A 13441-nucleotide genomic window follows, 5' to 3' on the forward strand; every position below is an offset into this window, starting at 1 on the left:
AATCATTTTATTCAGATCATAACAAGCCAACGTAAAAATCATAGTTTTAATGTTTACTCATGGCTCTGAGAAATACAGTGACATAGAAACACTGAAAAGGTAAATAATTTGTCTCTCAAAGCTGATGGGTGTAATTCTCCCTGTCTCTCAAACCTCCCCCATTAGTGCCACAGTGCCAGCCCCCACAAACTGTAAGGGTGATCAAGCCTTCTGAAATTGCAGGGGAAGTGGGCAGCACAGAAACAGCCCTTAGAAGGCTTTAGAGACAGATGCTCAACATGGAATTAGTGGGCTTATTCAGGGGGTTCTGTAATCTGCAGTCCCTGTATGTAAAGTCGTGGTTAGGTGTATTTCGTGCCTTTTTTGTCAGGAGGCTCCTCAACTATCACTTCCTCCTAGAGGTCTTCTTTAGTCATCCTATCCAGCCAGAGGCCTCGTCCACAAAATCTTTTTCATCACTCTGTGTGTTTCCTGCAAAGCTTTACTACACCTGTCATTACCTTGTTTGCTTCAGCCCGTCTATTCCACTAAGGTAAGCTTTTCAAATGCACGACCCTGGTCCTTCCCCAGTGCCTTGAACCTGGTGTGCCTCGTGAGATACTTCCGGAATAAAGTCCGTGTCTATCAGATTTTTAACAACCTATACTCCTCCCTCCATCCCGCTCCCCGCCCCCCTCCACCTCTCGGGCAAGCATTCTTCTCCAGAAATAATTTTAAGGTCATGCGTCTTCATTTTTGAAATGAGGCTTGGGCATTTCGACCACACCCACCCTCCGTCCCTCGCATACTCGTTTCCTAACAGAGCGCTACTCCAGCCCACTTGCCCAAGCCCACCAGGCCGCAGGGTTTAGGGGCAATCAGGGGAGGGGCAGCCCTGAACCGGAATAAGTGTTAATTCACATTACCGGCACTGGTCCTGGTTCGGAGAGCCTGGGCAGGAACCACCCGCCCATGGCCGCCTTCGGCCTCCGCCCCGCCAGCAGCCGAGGGCCCCGCCCTACCGGCAGCCGCGCCTCGCCGCCCTCCCTCCAGCTTGGCCCTAACGGCTCGCAATGGCAGAACAGGGAGCCAGGAGCATCGCCGCTTGGGGAACCTCACCCGCCGGCCCGGGGCTCAGCTCGCCGTGTGACAGCCCCGGGTACTTTGCCCAGCGGGGTGCAAGCCCGGGCCGCAGCAAGCGCCACTCCCGGGCAGTCGCGGCCACAACTGCTTCCGGGTGAGTGGGTCGTCGACCCTGTGGCCACGCCCATCCTTCGCCTCCTCAGTCGGCCGCTCAGGCTGCGGCTCCTCCCGGGGCCAGTTCCCGCTGTCTCCGCCGCGGCGCAGAGGGCAATCGGCCTGACCGACTAGCCGGCTGCCAGTGCCGGGAGCCGCCGCGTCCATCCCCGCCCGCCTGGCCGGGGACCCAGGACTGAGTCGTCCAGCTGCGCCCCTCGCCCATAGCCCCAGCGGGCGCCGGGCAGGCGAGCTGCTCTTCGGCCCTTCCCGGACAGCGACGCAGTCACAGCGCGCGCCCTAACACAGGTAAGGGCCGCTCCTCCCGCCAGCCCGGTGGGAGCAGGGAGCAGGGAGTTGGGGACCTCCTTCCCGGCCTCCGCAGTCCCGTGGGATCCGCGCCGCCTCTGACCTCGGCTAGGGGGCCGGGCTTCCCTGGGGACTGGCCGGCTCCCGGGCTGGGGTCGCCCCCTGCCTGCGGCGTTCTCAGACATCCCGTCTGATTTCTAACGTTCACCCTTCCACCGCGCTGGGGAAAGGTACGTGTTACTCCCACTGTGGAAGAAATTAAATTGGGCAGCTGTCCCTCCGTTTCGGGTGCCCCAGGCGCCCTCTCTTCCTCCTTAGACGCCACACTACGGTTCTGTCCCAGGACGAGCACCCCCAGGGAACGGTGTCAGGACGTTGTAGGGCGTAGCATTTTTTGGGGAATTTTACTTCTTTCTCCTTGACCTGAGCTGGATCGCGGGTTTAACAGGCGCTAGCTGGATTAATACTTGACTAATATGAGGCGTTATTGACACCCAGATTGTTAAGTTACAGAACTCCAGTCAGCCCTGCCTGTGAGTAACCAGCAGGATGCAGGAGGACCTAAGGAAACCCACTTCTTTTTCTTTCTTAGAGGGAAAAAAGTTAAAGTGTTTGCTTTACTTTTTTCACCGTGGGAGATACAAATAGAGGCTGCTGAGACATGGCTAGATAAATATTGTATCCTAAACCTTAACTGTTAGTAGCTGGTTTTCTTTGAGTTTCCATTTAATGACTCAGCGTTTCTACTATAAACAGAAAAATTGTAGAGTGGATTGATTGACTAAAAATGATATGTAAGGATAAGAGCGGCTCTTAATTTTTTTATGTTGTTATAATGGGAAGAGAATGTGGATGCAGTAATGGAACAAGAGAGAGGGAGAGCAGGGTATGGATGTATAAGTTCTTAATCAGTGTTTAAAATAATATTTTTTCAAGATAACATTTTATTTTGGAGATAAATCTATATGAAAAAATGCAATTATTGGAGAATGCAGTGTTGCAAATAGAATTAGTTGGCAGGGACTCCAAGGTTGTTGTGGGTTGAATATCTTGCAGCACTAACCCTGTTTAACCAACATCATGCTCTATTTAACAGATACAGAGATAATGACCTAGTATTATAATATACTTATGTAGAATAAGAATTTCGGAAAGTGTGATTCATTTCGAAGGTAGATCACTCACTTTGTGAATCATTGCTATGAATCTGAAAATTGAAATAGAGGAAAGCTAAGTTCGTATCTGCCTAATGAGATGGCATTCTTTACTCATTTTATAGGAAGGTTGTATTATGTTTTGTTAGGTCTGTTGCTGGATATTTATCATCATGAAGAATGGTAATGAAATAAAAGTTGAAGTATTTGCAGAATGCTTGAATTCAGAATAGTTTGTTGGTTTTTAAGTGATTGTTTTGATTTTACCCCTTCCCCCCCACTTTTTTTTTTTTGCCAGATGTGGGAAGATAAATGAAGGGGTCTAGAAGTAAATGTCAGTGGAAAGGAGAGCCACCATCACTAAGGTATGAAAATGTTCACTGAGAGAATTTGCGCTATACAAAATAGTCTTTTGAGTGGGAAGCATCACCCATTTTTGTGATTCTGTCTTTAAAAATGTAGAATGAAACTACATGAGTTACTAAGTTCTGTTCTAGAAGAAAGTGTGTATTGAAGTTGTGATTGGAATGGATTCACTTTAAACTAGAAATAGCTTTTTATTGCTGAAATGTAATTTGATCATCTTTGACTTTAAAAATGTTAAGTAAAATAAGGTTGAAATCAGGGTTCTTCATACTCTTAGCCTTGTTTTTCTTTTCCTTCTGTTGGAGTTCAGCTGATTTTTACCTTGATTTTCATTTATAAAGAACTTTAGTTATAAAGTAATGGCAAGTCTATCCTGTTGGTCTAGCTTACCAAATTCCTTTACTTCTTTCACTAAATTTTGGCATCTTTTTTTTTTACTTTGGATATCCATTATATTCAGAGTGTTCCCTAATGTTGCTTTTGATTTTTGTCCAGCTAATAGTGACTTAAGAGTTTCAGTTCCCTGTGAACACAGATTCCCTTTTGGAAAATCCCTTGTGGAAATCACCATAACTGACGGTCTTGATAGGTAAATATGCAAGGGAAACCTTCCTAGGACAGGATTTAAGCATCTCCGTAACGAAAGGAAAAGGTAATATGGAGAATATATTTGGCAAAGTATCTCTGTCTCTCAAAACAAAAACAAATCTTTATTAGAAATGAATTTAGGGAGAGGGAGGGAGCAATTTCTTGCAGAACTCTGTGGATTGTTTACCCTGTTCCTAGTGTGGGAAGGAACAGAGTTGATGATATATAGAAAAAAATAATTCTTGCAGTGTGCTGGGAATGTTGACAAGGATCATTCAAAAGGAAATAAAATTCTTCTGTCTTTATCTTAGGATCATTATCCATCGCACCTGCAAAATAGAGGCTGTTTCATAGCTTCTTCCTTTTAGGTAGTTGCTTTCTATGTGGAACATCTAAATTGAGAGATGGTCCTTTAATAGGGAAAATGTACTACTTTGTCCAGTCTGCAAATAAAGAATATAATCTGTGATCATCATTTAAAACTCAACTTTTGGAAGCCAAGGCAGAAGGATTGCTTGAGCCCAGGAGTTTAAGACCAGTCTGGGCAACATAGTGAGACCCTGTCTCTACAAAAAAATTAGCTAGCGGTGTGTCCCTGCAGTCCCAGCTGCTTGTGAGGCTGAGGTGGGAAGACCGCATGAGCTCTGCAGTGAGCCCTGAAAGCAACACTGCACTCCAGCCTGGGAGACAGGGTGAGACCCTGTCTCAAAAATAAATAAATGAAACTCAACTTTTTTTTTTTTTTTTAGACGGAGTCTTGCTCTGTCGCCCAGGCTGGAGTACAGTGGTGCAATCTTGCTCACTGCAAGCTCCGCCTTCTGGGTTCATGCCATTCTCCTGCCTCAGCCTACCCAGTAGCTGGGACTACAGGTGCCCGCCACCATGCCCGGCTAATTTTTTATTTTTTATTTTTTAGTAGAGATGGGGTTTCACACTGTTAGCCAGGATGGCTTCGATCTCCTGACCTCGTGATCTGCCTGCCTTGGCCTCCCAGAGTGCTGGGATTACAGGGATTAGCCACCGTGCCTGGCCAATAAAACTCAACTTTTAAAACTTCAGAAGGAAGGAATTGAACAAAACTTACCTTGTGAACTTTTTGGCTTATAATAAATTATGCTGGACTTCAAAGGAGTCAAACACTAGGCTAAAAACTGGGTTGATCATGTGTTATACTTTTTCATTAGTTCATTATTCATTTTTTTTGATGGGGAGGTCAAGAGATAATTCCACTTCATAGGGAATGTATGTATGCATTTGTTTTAGCCTAGTGGTGGGGAGAGCAATAGATAAAAGTAGAGATAATTAGGGAAGGGGAAGAAATGGCATTATAGGAGAATGCTTATTTCATAGGTTCAGTAGGTGTTTATGGGACTTTTAAGAATTGATAAAACGTTTTAAAAAGTGGTACATGATGAAAAGAAAGTCTGCTTTCCACCACAAACTCCCAGCCTTTCCTTACCCCAACCCCCAATCCAAGCAACCATATTCAGTCACATATGTCTAGGAGAAATATATTGTATCTTTCATTCTTATCTTTGACATATGAAGATCTTTTTGTATTTAGCACATATTTCTTACTTTTTTTTAAAAGACTGCATGTCTTGCTAGTGTAGATGAACCATAATTTATTCATTTTCCATAATCTATTTTACCATTTTCTATTGACAGATATTTAGGTTGTTTTTAGCCTTCTGCAGACACTGCTATAATGAACAATACATATATAAGTCTTTGCACTAGTTAGTATCTATACAGAATGTATTTTCAAAGTGTGACTGTAAGATTGGGACTGAAGTTATGAAAAGTTAAAACTATTTCAATCCTATATTGGCTTTATTTATAATGGAATTTAACTTAGTTCTTGGGCTTGTGGAAGGGGAAAGGAGCTCTTAATTACTTTGTATTCTTTATCCATCTGTCCATTTAAAAAATATTGCAAATGTATTTTATAAGGTACTTAAAAACATTTGAGTGTCAGGTGATTAATTTTATTTGTATTGGTAAAAGTAGAAATATTGTGGTTTGAAGACTGGTACTGTCATATAGAAGCATTTATATTTGATAATAGTTAAATGGCTACATCTTATAGTAGGTTGATTGTTTCAGAATTTTATGACCAGTATCAATTAAAAGCATTGTGTATAGTTTAACTTGTTGCCCTGCATAAGTCGGCTACTATATTATTAGTCAGGAAAGAAGTAAATAATCTACCTCCTTTTTTCCTTTACCTCCCACATCCTAATCTATACATAATAAAATAAACCCCTATGGAGTTTGAGATCCAAAAATCCTTTTGCAAACTGGAGTGCTATTGATGGATTACTTTCTCAAGACAGGAAGTAGGTACAGATTCAATCTTTATTCTGCAAAGTTTTTGTAAACAGAATAAAGGAGGCTTAGGTTTGATGTTATACAGGTTACTTGTGGCCAGGAGGAGATTCAGGATTCTTTGCCTTTTTGAAATGACAGAGACACTAGAGAGAAAAACATAATTACATACTGAAGGGCTATAGCTTGATGAAGTCGGAACTCGTGAGTGGCAGCTTCCCTGGCTTGTGCCCAGGATCTATTTTGAGACCTTGTCAAAGCTTGCCTGAAAGAACCTACCACATAACCATAATCTGCCCTGGTCCTGTTGCAAGTCAGGAAGGCCTGCGGTTTAGATCAGTGGCAAGCACAGAAGGGGGAGTTATAAAGGACATTTTGCCTTCAAAAGATTAAGGCTAGGTTTTGGGGTGAACAACTACTTAGCCCGTATATCTGAGGATCCAAGTTTTTGCTGCTACCCCCTCCTCCCCTGCTTCTTCCTCTTATTAAGGAAAACTAAGGAGTAAAGGTTTTGTTTGTTTGTTTGTTTGTTTGTTTTGAGACAGGGTCTCACTCTGATGCCCATGCTGGAGTCCAGTGGTATGAACACAGCTCACTGCAGCCTTGACTTCCTAGGCTCCGGTGATTCTCCCACCTCAGCCTCCCAAGTAGCTGGGACTACATGCATACATCACCACACAGGGCCAATTTTTGTATTTTTTGTAGAAACGGGGTGTCCTCATGTTGCCCACGCTGATCTGTAACTCCTGGGCTCATGTCGTTCACCCTCCTTGGCCTCCCTAATTGCTGGGATTACAAGCATGAGCCACTGCGCCCGGCCAGGAGGAAAGTTTTTAGAAAAAGGTGCACAAGAAAGAGCATAGGATTGTGCCAGCATTGATGTTATCTTCTGGTTATATGAGAGTGTTTGCCAAGAGTCGGTCAAATGTTTTACAATAGGGAAAAAGCATTTTGGTTACTGGCATAGGGAGGGCCCCAGTTAAAATAGCAGTCCAATTCAGAGACCTTCATATTTGTCATTAGGATCAAAAGCACTCTTGGAATAGCGGACTATTCTACAGGATTATTTTGAGTTCAGATAGATAAATTAGCTTCTTCCCAAATTCTCATTCTGCTTTTCCTGTGGTACTATATAGTATCATGAAGTTATATCTTTAAACTCAGTTTGTACTATGTGGTGTCTTATGAAAACCTTGATTTGTTTAAACTTAGTGAATGAAACACTTGAGTTTAAAGTTCTTTAACTGATGTCACTTCTTAGGCTAGAAAGCTGTTAAAGAACTTAGTGTTCTACCCTTAGACCAAGGTTCGTGTCACCATATTTAACAGCAGCTTTGTATTACAGTCAAGATTGTTTGAAGAATTCAGCATAAAAACTTAATTTATAGATGCAAGCCTGCAGATGGGCCCCCCACCCCCACTTTTTTGCTTTAGATGAGGTTGTGACTGGAGGAAATTTAGTTTTCCTTTGCCTTCAGTTATTTGCGGTTGTTCACATTTATGATGATGAGAATGATGATGATGATAATGTATTTAGGATTCAGTGTGAGGAGAAAAAATAAACTAGTTTTTTTCTTTCTTCCTTATCAGTTTATTCCCATTATCTTATTTTCCCTTCTCAGTCTCAGCCTTCCTTTCCTCCTCAGGGGAAAAAAAAAAAAGAAAAGAAATAAAGAGCAGCAGAGAAAGAAAGTGGTAAAGAGCTGGGAAAAGCCTTGGAATACGTATCAGGGTGCTTTCTCAGAGGTGGACTATAAACACCTTCGTTACAGAATCATGGATTATCTTTTTCCATTGTTTTCATTTTGAACCCTGTATATCTTAGTGTTCCTTCCTTACACAATAAAGATATAACAGGTATCTTTATTGCTTTAGGGAAGCAAATTTAATTTTTATGTTACTGTTCTGAGCATGTTGTTCCTTACATGCCCACTTTCCTAAGTAGAAATATATTAACAGCTAGGAGCAATCTTTTGGCTTTCTGTTTTGTAAGTTAGAGTATACTGTACTGTATGCAGAGGATTAGGATGTTAAAAAATTTATTTCCCTGTTAAATGGCTTAAATCATGAACAAACTGAATATATAGCATTGCCTTTTTTAAAAAGTGAGTATCCCAGTTAAGTGACCCAAGGATTATAGGACTAAATGTAGAAAAAAATTCAGCTTTAGATTAGATGTTTTTTCCCTTGTCACAGATAATGCTGTATCTAGGTGAACAGTCAAAGAAATGAGAGGGCATTGTTCTTGTTGTCTTGCCAGATTCATCCTTTGCAATCAAATAAAGTTTGTTTTGTTTTTAAAATTGCGGTAAAATATAGATAACGTAAAATTTACTCTGTTGACCTTTTTAAAAAATATTTTTATTATGGTAAAATCCAGTCATTTGTTGCTTAATGACAGGAATATGTTCTGGGAAGTGCATCATTAGGTAATTTTGTCATGCAAACATCATAGAGTGTACTTACACTAACCTGGACAGTATAGCCTACTACACACCTAGGCTGTATGGTATAGTCTATGGTTCCTAGGCCGTAAACCTGTGCAGCATGTCACTGTACTGAATACTGTAACTGTAGACAATTATAACACAATAGTAAATTTTTGTGTATCTAAACATAGAAAAGATACAGTTAAAATATGATATAAAAGATTAGAAAATAGGCCAGGCATGGTGGTGTGCACGTGTAATTCCAGGTACTCAGGCTGAGGTAGGAGGATCACTTGAGATCAGGAGTTCTAGGCTGTAGTGTGCTATGAGCACATCTGTGAAGATGCACTGCATTCCAGCCTGGGCAACATAGTGAGGCCCCATCTCTCAAAAGGGCACACCTGTATAGGACAGCTCCATTATAATCTTATGGGACCACTGTAATATGTGTAATCTATTGTTGACTGGAACATCCTTATGCCGCACATGACTGTATACATAACTTAGAATTTATCATTTAAACCATTTTTAAGTGTACAATTCGGTGGTATAAAGTACATTTACATTATTGTGTAACTATCACCTCTATCCATCTCCATAACTTTTTCATCATCCTAAACAAGCTCTGCCCATTAAACAATATCACCTCATGCCCGTAGCCCTTGGTAACCATCGTTCTATTTTTTGACTCTATGAATTTGTGTACTCCAGGTACCTCGTATAAATGAAATTATGTAATATTTGTCTTTGTGTCTGGCTCATTTCTCTTAGCATGATGTCTTCAAGATTCATCCATGTTGTAGCATGTATCAGAATTTCATTTGTTTTAAGCCTGAAAAATATTCCTTTGTATGCTTATACCGTATTGTTTAATCATCTTTTGACAGATGGGTTGTTTCCATCTTTCTGCTTTTGGGAATAATGCCACCATGAATATGAGTATACAAATATCTGTTTGAGTGCCACATTCAATTCTTTTGTGTATGTACCCAGAAGTGGAATTGCTAGTAATCTGATAATTACCAAATTTCATTTGGTAATTCTATGCTTAATATTTTGAGGAACCACCATACTATTTTCCACAGTGGCTGCACCATTTTACATTACCACCAGCAATGCACAAGGGTTCCAATTTCTCCACATCCTTGCCAACATTTGTTATTTTCTGTTTTCTTATTGATTGATTTTTATTTATGTTGAGCCAGGGTCTCACTCTGTCACCAAGACTGGAATGCAATGGCCCGAACACAGCTCACTGTAGCCTTGACCTCCCGGGCTCAGGTGTTCCTTCCCACCTCAGTCTCCCGAGTAGCTGGGAGTACAGGTGTGCGCTGCCATGCCTGGCTAATTTTTGTATTTTTTGTAGAGATGAGGTCTCTCCCTGTGGCCCAGGAGGGTCTCAAACTTCTGAGCTCAAGTGATCCGCCAGCCTTGGCCTCCCAAAGTGCTGGGATTACAGGTGTGAGCCATTGTGCCTGGTCCCGTTTTCTTTTTCTTTTTTTCTTTTTTTTTTGAGACAGAGTGTTGCTCTGTCGCCTAGGCTAGAGTGCAATGGCGCAATCTCAGCTCACTGCAACCTCTCCCTCCTGGGTTCAAGCGATTCTCCTGCCTCAGCCTCCCAAGTAGCTGGGACTATGGGCACCCGCCACCACGCCCGGCTAATTTTTGTATTTTCAGTAGAGACGGGGTTTCACCCTATTGGCCAGGCTGGTCTTGAACTCTTGACTTTGTGATCTGCCCGCTTCGGCCTCCCAAAGTGCTGGGATTACAGGTGTGAGCCACTGCTCCCGGCCTGCTTGTGCCTGGCCCTGTTTTCTAACACAAAAAAATATATTATTTTTAAAATAAAATCTCTAATAGGGTGGTATCTCACTGTGGTTTTGATTTGTATTTCCCTGGTGATGAGTGACATTGTGCATCATTTCTTTTCTCTTCTTGTCTTTCTTTTTTTTTTTTTTGAGACAAGATTTTGCTTTGGCACCCAGGCTGGAGTGTAGTGGCACAATCATGCCTCACTGCAGCCTCGACCTCCTAGGCTAAAATGGTCCTCCTACCTCAGCCTCTCCAGTAGCTGGGACCACAGGCATGTACCACCATGTTCAGCTGCTTTTCTTTTCTTCTTCTTTTTGTTTTGTTTTGTTTTTTTTTTTGAGACAGAGTTTTGCTCTTGTTGTCCAGGCTGGAGTGCAATGGTGCGATCTCTGCTCGCTGCCACCTCTGCCTCCCAGGGTCAAGCGATTCTTCTGCCTCAGCCTCCCAAGTAGCTGGGATTACAGGCATGCGCCACCGTGTCCAGCTAATTTTGTATTTACAGTAGAGATGGGGTTTCTCCATGTTGACCAGGCTGGTCTCGAACTCCCGACCTCAGGTGATCCGCCCACCTCAGCCTCCCAAAGTGCTGGGATTACAGGCATGAGCCACTGTGCCCTGCCTCCTTTTTTTTTTTTTTAATATTTTGTAGAGACATGTTGCCCAGGCTGGTCTCCAACTCCTGGGTTCAAGCAACGTCCAGGCTGGTCTCCAACTCCTGGGCTCGAGCAATACTCCTGCCTCAGCCTCCCAAAGTGCTGGGATTACGTGTGTTGAGCCATCACGCCCAGCTGAGCATCTTTTCATGTGACCATTTTTGTATCTTCTTTGAAGAAATGTCTGCTTATGTCTTTTATCTTTTTAATTGGGTTTTTGTTGTTGCTTAGTTGCAGGAGTTCTTTATATCAATCCTTTATCAGCTATGTGATTTGCAAATTTTTTTTTTATTCCATGGTTTGCCTTTTTACTTTTTGAAGTGTGCTTTGATGTACACAGTTTTTATTTTATTTTATTTTATTTTATTTTATTTTATTTTATTTTATTTTATTTTATTTTAAGATGGAGTCTTGCTCTGTCCCAGGCTGGAGTGCAGTGGCCCAATCTCAGCTCACTGCTATCTCCGCCTCCTGGGTTCAAGCTATTCTCCTGCCTCAGTCTCCTGAATAGCTGGGACTACAGACATGCGCCACCACGCCTGGCTAATTTTTGTATTTTTAGTAGAGACAGGTTTTCAACATGTTGGCCAGGCAGGTCTTGAACTCCTGACCTCGTGATCCGCCTGCCTCCCAAAGTGCTGGGATTACAGACGTGAGCCACCGTGCCCTGCCCAGAGTTTTTAATTTTGATGAAATCCAACTTACCTTTTCTTTTGTTGCTTGTGCTTTTGGTATTATGTCCAAGAAATCATTGCCAAATTCAATATCATGAAGTTTTTCCCATATATTTTTTCCTACGAGTTTTATGGTTTTAGCTCATTTGTTTAGGTCTTTGATCCATTTTGAGTTTTTTCTTTTTTCTTTCTTTCTTTCTTTCTTTTTTTTTTTTTTTTTTTGTGACAGAGTTTCTCTCTTGTCGCCCAGGCTAGAGTGCAATGGTGCAATCTCGGCTCACTGCAACCTCCACCTCCTGGGTTTGAGTGATTCTCCAGCCTCAGCCTCCCGAGTAGATGGGATTACAGGCACCTGCCCCCACACTCAGCTAATTTTTGTATTTTTAGTAGAGACAGGGTTTCACTGGTCAGGCTGGTCTTGAACTCTTGACCTCAGGTGATCCGCCTGCCTTGGCCTCCCAAAGTGTTGGAATTACAGGCGTTAGCCACCATGCCCGGCCCCTGAGTTAACTTTTCTATATGGTGTAAGGCAGTGGTCCCCAACCTTTTTGGCACCAGGGATCAGTTTTGTGGAAAGCAGTTTTTCTATGGACGGGGGTGGGGTGGGTGGGGGGATGGTTTCAGGATGAAACCATTTCATCTCAGATGATCAGCAGGCATTAGATTCTCATAAGGAATGCACACCCTAGATCCCTTCCATGCACAGTTCCTGATAGGGTTCGTGTTTTTTTGTTTTTGTTTTTTTTTTGAGACAGTCTCGCTCTGTCACCCAGGCTAGAGTGCAGTGGCGCAATCTCGGCTTACTGCAAGCTCCGCCTCCCAGGTTCACACCATTCTCCTGCCTCAGCCTCCCAAGTAGCTGGAACTACAGGCACCCACCACCACGCCTGGCTAATTTTTTGTATTTTTAGTAGAGATGGGGTTTCACCATGTTAGCCAGGATGGTTTCGATCTCCTGACCTCGTGATCTGCCAGCCTCGGCCTCCCAAAGTGCTGGGATTACAGGCGTCAGCCACCACACCAGGCTGCAAGACAGTCTTATATAATGTAACATAGTTATGGGAGTAGCATCCTATATAACCTTTGCCATATTCTGTTGGTTAGAAGTTAGTCACGGGACCCACCTACATTTGTAGGGGAAGTAATTACACAAAGGTGTGAATACTAGGAAGGGGGATTAGGGTGGGGAACCACCTTAGAATTTGTCTACCATAACTGATTACAAAATAGCATGTTTTAGGAACTTTTTTTTTTTTTTTTTTTGAGATGGAGTCTTGTTCTGTCATCCAGGCTGGAGTGCAGTAGCATGATCTTGGCCCACTGCAACCTCTGCCTCCCGCATTCAAGCAATTTTCCTGCTTCTGCCTCCCATGTGGCTGAGATTACAGGCGCCTGCCACCATGCCCGGCTAATTTTTGCATTTTCAGTAGAGATGGGTTTCACCATGTTGGTCAGGCTGATCTCGAACTCCTGACCTCAGGTGATCTGCCCACTTTGGCCTTCCAAAGTGCTGGGATTACAGGCGTGAGCCGCCATGCCTGGCCATATTAACCAATTTTTGTTTAAAAAATAATGTTATTAAAATAGGAGTATCTTCAGATGGTGGGACTTACTGGTGATTTTATTGTTATTTTGTATTTCTTCACTATTTCATCCCATTTTCCCTCCCTGCAACATTCCAATTTTGAAATTTTAAATCAATAGTTGGTGTTTTCATTATAATGAAATAAATATTGTTTATTGATCAGCCATGTAGTATATCATACTTGTTTCCTTTCTTGTTTAACTTTGTTTTTTCAGGGAGTTAAAATTTGCCTTTTACATTTGCGTAATTTTCTGTTTACCTGTTGCTTTCCCCCTAAATGCGCCAATAGATTGATTTTTCAAGAGTCTTTATCTATCTATCTATCTAT

The 13441-nt window shown here is 42.4% G+C and overlaps 1 protein-coding gene across 10 annotated transcripts in view; it reads left to right on the forward strand.

The window, feature by feature from the left end:
* The first annotated feature begins 1223 nt into the window (after window positions 1-1223).
* The window catches only part of LRRFIP2 (LRR binding FLII interacting protein 2), a 133412-nt gene continuing 121194 nt past the window's right edge, over window positions 1224-13441 (forward strand). For 7 of the 10 annotated variants that reach the window (XM_032162092.2, XM_032162093.2, XM_032162096.2 and 4 more), the window contains exons 1-2: window positions 1224-1524; window positions 2977-3043. The gene's annotated coding sequence lies outside the window, so the exon portion shown is untranslated. The remainder of the gene's footprint in view (window positions 1525-2976; window positions 3044-13441) is intronic. The other 3 variants (XM_032162101.2, XM_032162091.2, XM_032162094.2) reach the window with 3 other exon arrangements.

Source organism: Hylobates moloch, unplaced genomic scaffold (assembly GCF_009828535.3).
Source record: "Hylobates moloch isolate HMO894 unplaced genomic scaffold, HMol_V3 SCAFFOLD_8, whole genome shotgun sequence".
NCBI classification, from domain to species: Eukaryota; Metazoa; Chordata; class Mammalia; order Primates; family Hylobatidae; genus Hylobates; species Hylobates moloch.